General features: G+C 43.2%; 1 long non-coding RNA gene across 1 annotated transcript; it reads right to left on the bottom strand.

Annotated features, from left to right (window-relative positions):
- Positions 1 to 1,138: 1,138 nt before the first annotated feature.
- Positions 1,139 to 7,566, bottom strand: LOC148883336 (uncharacterized). The gene is made up of 13 exons (XR_016118617.1): positions 7,373 to 7,566; positions 7,104 to 7,278; positions 6,916 to 7,028; positions 6,754 to 6,810; positions 5,901 to 6,671; positions 5,693 to 5,790; positions 5,535 to 5,591; positions 4,614 to 5,454; positions 4,405 to 4,516; positions 4,247 to 4,304; positions 3,240 to 4,168; positions 3,024 to 3,145; positions 1,139 to 2,930 (listed from the first exon to the last, which is right to left on the bottom strand). It is a non-coding gene; the product is annotated as an uncharacterized LOC148883336 (long non-coding RNA).
- Between the last annotated feature and the right edge of the window lie 214 nt (positions 7,567 to 7,780).

Genomic DNA, 7,780 nt, shown 5'->3' with positions numbered 1-7,780 from the left:
CCTAACCCTAACCCTAACCCTAACCCCTAACCCCTAACCCCTAACCCCAACCCCTAACCCCAACCCCAACCCCAACCCCACCCCCAAACCCCACCCCCAACCCCACCCCCAACCCCAACCCCCAACCCCCAAACCCCCAAACCCCAACCGCAACCCCAACCCCAACCCCAACCCCAACCCCAAGAAAAAAATGAAGTGGAAAAGAACCGACGTGAAAAAAAAAACGACGTAAAAAAAACGATGTCTAAAAAAAAATTAAAAAAAAAAAAAAAAAAAAGACCCTGAAAATAAAGACGCCTGAAAACTAAACTCCTAAACCTGAAAAAAAAAAACCTGAAAACTAAACTCCTAAGCCTGAAAAAAAATAGAATTAAAAAAAAAAGCGACACCTGAAGAAAACTATCCCTAAGCCACCACACCTAAGCGTGAACTCCAATTGCCTCGGACCTAAGCCAAATCTACCCCCCCCCCCCCCAAAAAAAAGTAATAAAAGCCATGGACACAGATAAAGCTTTGTTGTGACACATCTTTATTCAGTTGGAGCAGCATTGAAAAATGAACAGGAAATGGATGGTAGGAGGGAAAACAGATTCTTTATTAGCCACCATTGGAAGGGGAGGGAGGGGCAGTATGGGTAGGAGTTTAGGCTGAAGTGATAGAGGTTGGGGTTTAGGCCTGGAATAAGTGCAAAACAGGAAGGACAGCCCAAACTGTTGAGACTAATCTTACACTTAGGGTATTGTCGAAAGTTTGAGAGAGAAGCGGGTAAGGATGATACTATATTTAAACTAGGGTGATTTGGTTCAGCATTTGTTAAGAATGAAATTAGTAGCTTCTATTGGTTAGGGATTGAGCGGTTGGTTGGATTTTTTTTTAGCACATTAGGGTTTATTGTTCCAAATTTGCTTAGTTTTGTGAAATTATGGTTATCAAAAGTCCTCCCTGATTTCCAGTTATTCAAGGTGCAACACAACAGAATCAAATGATCAGGATCGGATTTGAGAGCTGGCTGATGAGCTGATCATTTGATTTAGGTGTATTAAACCTTGAACAGATGCAAAACAGGAAGGACACTTGGACGTCGAGGGCGCGAGTATTTATTAGATCTGGAATTTCTCTCTTTAAGCTAATTTTAGGATACTATTGTCATTTTATCAAGTGGGCAAGGATGATACTACATTTAAACTAGGGTGATTTGGTTCAGCATTTGTTAAGAATGAAATTAGTAGCTTCTATTGGTTAGGGATTGAGCGGTTGGTTGGATTTTTGTTTTTAGCACATTAGGGTTTATTGTTCCAAATTTGCTTAGTTATGTGAAATTATGGTTATCAAAAGTCCTCCCTGATTTCCAGTTATCCAAGGTGCAACACAACAGAATCAAATGATCAGGATCGTATTTGAGAGCTGGCTGATGAGCTGATCATTTGATTTAGGTGGATTAAACCTTGAATAGATGCAAAACAGGAAGGTCACTTGGACATATTACATATTGTCATTTTCAAAAGTGGGTAAGGTTTATAATTTTAATAATACATTTTATTTATAAGCGCCTTTCAAAACCCTCAAGGACACTTTAGTCAGGTGAGGTGATTTGAGGTTTTCGGAGTTTGTTTGATAACTTGAGGATACGTATTTTGAGTTTAGTGTGGGTAGTCGGTTGTATTTTAGAGTTTGTTGACTTTGGGACATTAGGGTTTAGTGTTCCAAATTAGGTTATATTTTGTCAAGTCCTCCCTGATTTCCAGTTGTCCAAGGTGCAACACAACAGAATCAAATGATCAGGATCGTAATCGTAATTGAGAGCTGGCTGATGAGCTGATCATTTGATTTAGGTGCATTAAACCTTGAACAGATACAAAACAGGAAGGACACTTGGACGTCAAGGGCCCGAGTATTTATTAGATCTGGAATTTATCTCTTTAGGCTAATCTTTAAGTTGTTACGATATTATTGTCATTTTATCGAGAAGTGGGTAAGGTTTATAATACATTTAATTTATAAGCGCCTTTCAAAACCCTCAAGGACACTATAGTCAGGATATTTTTTGCGGGTGAGCAGCGGCAGCCACACGCGCCAGCGTTCACTCAACCCGGAATTAAAAGTAAAATTCTAGAGATTTAAAGTGAGGTGATTTGGGGTATTCGGAGTTTATGTTTGACAATTTGAGGATACGTATTTTGAGTTTAGTGCGAGTAGTCGGTTGTATTTTAGAGTTTGTTTAGTTTGGGACATTAGGGTTTAGTGTTCCAAATTAGGTTATATTTTGTCAAGTCCTCCCTGATTTCCAGTTGTCCAAGGTGCAACACAACAGAATCAAATGATCAGGATCGTAATCGTAATTGAGAGCTGGCTGATGAGCTGATCGTTTGATTTAGGTGTATTAAACCTTGAATAGATGCAAAACAGGAAGGACACTTGGACGTCGAGGGCCCAAGTATTTAATATTTACGATATTAGTCATTTTAACGAGACGTGGGTAAGGTTTAGAGTGAGTTGGAGGTGATTTGGGAAGTTTATGTTTGACAATTTGAGGATTTGTAAGGGTATTTAAGTGTATTAGACCTGAATAACAGGAAAACAGAAAGGCCAGCTTGACAGAGGGCTGACTATTTTTGGAAGTATTGTGGCTAATCTTTGGCTTTTCTCTCCAAAAGTAGCCTGACTGGGGCACTTTACTCCCAGAGCATGTCATGCCTAGGTTTTTGATTAGAGGTTATGTGGAGGATTTAGGGATTATGGAGTCAAACCAGGATTAGAATTAATTTAACAGTTAGCAAGGTTTGGGTCACGTACTAGTGTTATGGTTTAGCTATCGGAGGTAGTATTGCGATATTAGTGTTAAAGGATTTTGATGATTTGAAGGGAGATGAGAAGGATTAGGATTTAGGATTGGTGGTGGCGATGATTTTGGGTGGGGCTGGAGCAGAAACCTGGGCAGAGACCAAAGAATATCTCGATGCTGACATTGCAACGCTTAAACACAAGTATAAAGTTTTTGAGGCCATGCCACAATTTACACACACCTGGAAGAGCTGCGCACTGCTTAGATTCCCAAACAAAGCCAAGCACATCCACTGTGTCACCAGCGTGCATCTTGTTGATCATTCCATCAATCACGGTGAAGCTGCCCATCTGGCCAACAGCGCTGGGGGAGGGATAAACAGACTTGTTCATGATGAGTGAATGCACTACAGGGTTAACATTGTAGATATTTATTGATTTCCAGGGGTTATACAGACCTGTGAAGAATGTAGGTAGGTCATCTCAGCTGGAGTGGTGCTCAGCTCTTTCTGATGAATGCGAGTAGAGCTCAAGACCGACGTACATGAAACTGACAAATCTGTGTTCTTAATTTCCATGCTGCGTACCACAGCAACCTAGCTGCCTAACAGTCAAACCGGTTAACCGGCTGCCTAATCAAACCCCTTAACTTTACCCAATCATGATTTTGTTTTATGTATTGTTTTTATTTTAAAGTGCACTTGGGTGTTCAGAAAGGTGCTTGTAAATTATTAATTATAGGTATTATTATTATTATTATAAATCTCCATGCCTGAATTCTACATTAAACCCAAAGCACACCCCAACTCGAATCCACGATCCATAAAAACAGGGGTGTCCCAACTTGGCACCCGACCGCTGTCCTTCCATAGTCCAACTTCCCTGGGTGGGACACACCAGATTCAAACAATCAGCTCATCAGCCAGCATTTGAACGATCCTGATTGTTTGAAAGAGATGTGCTCATCCGGGGACAGCAAGAAAACAGACAGAACAGTGGCCATTGAGGGGCAAGCTTCGACATTCCCTGGTTTCTGGGTTTCCCGGATTACGAGATAGGTGGCCTTACTACCCACCTATTTAAAATGGCATTTTCTGTGTCGCTCTCTTGTTACCATGTATAATTGTAATTTATTTCTTGTATTTAATTAATTTATTTGTTTATTTTATTTATGTATGCATTCGTTTTTTATTTACTTATTTTAGTGCCCATGCTTGTCTGTGACTGTAAAGTGTCCTTGAGAGCTTTGAAAGGCGCTTAAAATAAAATCTATGACTAGTCATTCATCAGGAAGAGCTGCACACGGCCAACCACATCCACTTTGTCGCCAGCGGGCATCTTGTTCAGCATTCCGTCAGTCTCGAAGCTGGCCAGCTGAACATCGGGACTGGGGGAGGCAAAAACAGACATTCATGATGATTGAATGCACAATTATACTGACCTGCACTAAATATTGGAAACTCACCTCCCCCCCAGCAATGGGTCAAACATGCAGTATGCCTGCAGCCAGCAATAACACAATCCTGGAACACCAAGAAAACGGACAGGACGGCGGTCATTGAGGACCCAGTTTGGACATTCGCTGGATTCGGGGGTTCGCGATTACGAGTTAGTTGGCGTTACTCATGCACTAGGAATAGCTGCACACCGCCGACCACATCCACTTTGTCGCCGGCGGGCATCTTGTTCAGGGTTCCGTCAGTCTCGATGAAGGTGCCCCATCTGACCATCGGCGCTAGGGGAGGGATAAACAGACTTGTTCATGATGATTGAATGCACTACGGGGGTTAACATTAGAGATATTTATTTTGATTTCTAGGGGTTATACAGACCGGTGCCGAATGTAGGTAGGTCATCTCAGCAGGAGTTGTGCTCAGCTCTTTCTGATGAATGCGAGTAGAGCTCAAGACCTCTACATACATGAAACTGACAAATGCATCTGTGTTCTTAATTCCCATGCTGCGTACCACAGCAACCTAGCTGCCTAACAGTCAAACCGGTTAATCGGCTGCCTAATCAAACCCCTTAACTTTTCCCAATCATGATGTTATTGTTTTTATTGTAAAGTGTCCTTGGGTGTTCAGAAAGGCGCTTTTAAATTAAATGCATTATTATAAAATTCCGGTATAATGCCTGAATTCTACATTAAACCCAAAGCACACCCTAACTCGAATCCCGGATCCATAAAAACAGGGGGTGTCCCAACTTGGCACTCGACCGCTGTCCTTCCATAGTCCAACTTCCCTGGGTGGGACACACCAGATTCAAACAATCAGCTCATCAGCCAACATTTGAACGATCCTGATTGTTTGAAAGAGATGTGCTCATCCGGGGACAGCAAGAAAACAGACAGAACAGTGGCCATTGAGGGGCAAGCTTTGACATTCCCTGGTTTCTGGGTTTCCCGGATTACGAGATAGGTGGCCTTACTACCCACCTATTTAAAATTGCATTTTCTGTGTAGCTCTGTTTTTATTGATTTATTTATTACCTATGGTTGTCTGACTGTAAAGCGTCCTTGAGAGCTTTGAAAGGCGCCTAAAATAAAATCTATTACTACTTATTCATCAGGAAGAGCTGCGCACCGCCAACCACGTTCACTTTCTGTCGCCGGTAGGCATCTTGTTCAGCATGCCATCAGTCTCAATGAAGCTGCCCTTCTGAACAGCGGCGCTGGGGGAGGCATAAACAGACGTATTCGTGATTGAATGCACAAGAATTATACTGACCTGCAATGAATATTGGAAACTCACCTCACCCCAGCAATGGGTCAAAAATGCCGTATACCTGCAGCCAGCATTAACATGATCCTGGAACATCAAGAAAACAGGCAGGACGACGTTGATTGAGGACCAGGTTTGGACATTCCCTGGTTACAGGGTTTCGCGGATTAAGAGTTAGGTGGCGTTACTCATTCATCAGGAAGAGCTGCACACTGCCAACCACGTCCACTTTGTCGCTGGCGCACATCTTGTTCACCCTTCCGTCAGTCGCGATGAAGCGGCTCATCTGAACACCGGCGCTCGGGGGAGGCATAAACGTCAGTCATGTCAACATTGATTTAATAAACTACGGGGGTTAACATTGTAGATATTTAGATTTCTAGGGGTTATAAAGACCTGTGCCGAATGTAGGTAGGTCATCTCAGCAGGAGTGGTGCCCAGCTCTTTCTGATGAATGCGAGTAGAGCTCAAGACCTCTACGTACATGAAACTGACAAATCCATCTGTGTTCTTAATTTCCATGCTGCGTACCACAGCAACCTAGCTGCCTATAAGTCAAACCGTTTAACCGGCTGCCTAATGAACACTCGAACCCCATAACTTTACCCAAACCTCCAGTACAACGCCTGAATTAAACCCAAAGCACACCCTAACTCGATCCGGGACCCCCAAAAACAGGTGTCTCAACTTGGCACTCGACTGCTGTCCTTCCATGGTCCAGCTTCCCTGGGTGGGACACACCTGATTCAGACAATCAGCTCATCAGCCAGCATTTGAATGATCCTGATTGTTTGAATCAGATGTGTTCATCCTGGGACAGCAAGAAAACAGACAGGACAGTGGCCATTGAGGGGCAAGCTTTGACATTCCCTGGTTTCGCGGATTACGAGATCGGTGGCGTTACTACCCACCTATTTAAAATTGCATTCTGTGTAGCTCTCTTGTTACCATTTATAATTGTATTTTACGTATTGATTTATTATAGAACCTATGCTTGTCTGTGACTGTAGTGTCCTTGAGAGCTTTGAAAGCCGCTTAAAATAAAATCTATTACTACTCATTCATCAGAAAGAGGTGCACACCACCAACCAAGTACACTTTCTGTCGCCGGCAGGCATGTTGTTCAGCATTCCGTCAATCTCAAAGCTGCCCATCTGAACACCTGCGCTGGGGGAGGCATAAACAAACATTCATGATGATTGAATGCACAATGAATTATACTGACCTGCGCTGAATATTGGGAGCTCACATCACCCCAGCAATGGGTCAAACGTGCCGTATGCCTGCAGCCAGCATTAATGTGCTCCTGGAACATCAAGAAAACAAAAAGGACGGCGGTCATTGAGGATCAGGTTTGGACATGGAACCCCTGGTTTCAGGGGTTCACAGATTAAGAGTTAGGTGGCGTTACACATTCATCAGGAAGAGTTCCACACCGCCAACTACGTTCACTTTCTGTCGCCGGCAGGAATCTTGTTCAGCATTCTGTCAGTCTTGATGAAGCTGCCCATCTGACCACTAGCGCTGGAGGAGGCATATACAGACGTGTTCATGATGATTGAATGAAAAATGAATTATTTATTCTTGGGTTATACAGACCTGCATTGAATATTGGGAACTCCCCTCACCCCAGCAATGGGTCAAACGTGCCATATGGATTAGGCAGCCGGTGTGTGTCAACAAATCAGAGAGGTGCCTTCCAAGTGGTGAAGCTCCGCGGCAAAAAAAGGACCTTCAGGGTGGAGAGGCTGCTGCGCTTCAATGCACAGACAGCCTGGTAACAAAATATATGTATGTATATAAATATACATACATGTTTCCAAAACTACTTTTAAGAGTAGAGAGAAAATAAGAGAGGAGTTACTTGCGTTTGACATCCCCAGGAAACCGCTGATACCTGAGCGAAGAAGCATCAGCCATGTTCTCGCCTCACATTGAAAAAGACAAAGGAGTAAAGCAAGAAAACAAAGAGACGTCATTTGAACATCATTGAGTCGTCTGACAATGTGAATGCAGCGCCTTGAGACAGGCCCGCCTATAGGAAACGCCGGTGCTTTGACACGCACACCGAACCAGTGATAACTAATATCCAAGCATATAACCAGACGGGACTTACTTTAGTTTGACGTCCCAAGAAAATCACAAATAATCAAAGTCACCTGAAAAGAAGAGTACAAAGTGTCACGCAAACCATAAGTACAAATCTGCATGCAAGATGAAACGTACCTAACGGGGTGCGGCAAGCCCAACAAGCCGACGTCGACCAGTGTGCTAGG

The sequence above is a fragment of the Hippocampus bargibanti genome, linkage group LG20 (genome assembly GCF_051943395.1).
Source record: "Hippocampus bargibanti isolate YZ-2025 linkage group LG20, ASM5194339v1, whole genome shotgun sequence".
Lineage (NCBI taxonomy): Eukaryota > Metazoa > Chordata > Actinopteri > Syngnathiformes > Syngnathidae > Hippocampus > Hippocampus bargibanti.
This window is presented reverse-complemented; position numbering and strand designations above follow the sequence as displayed.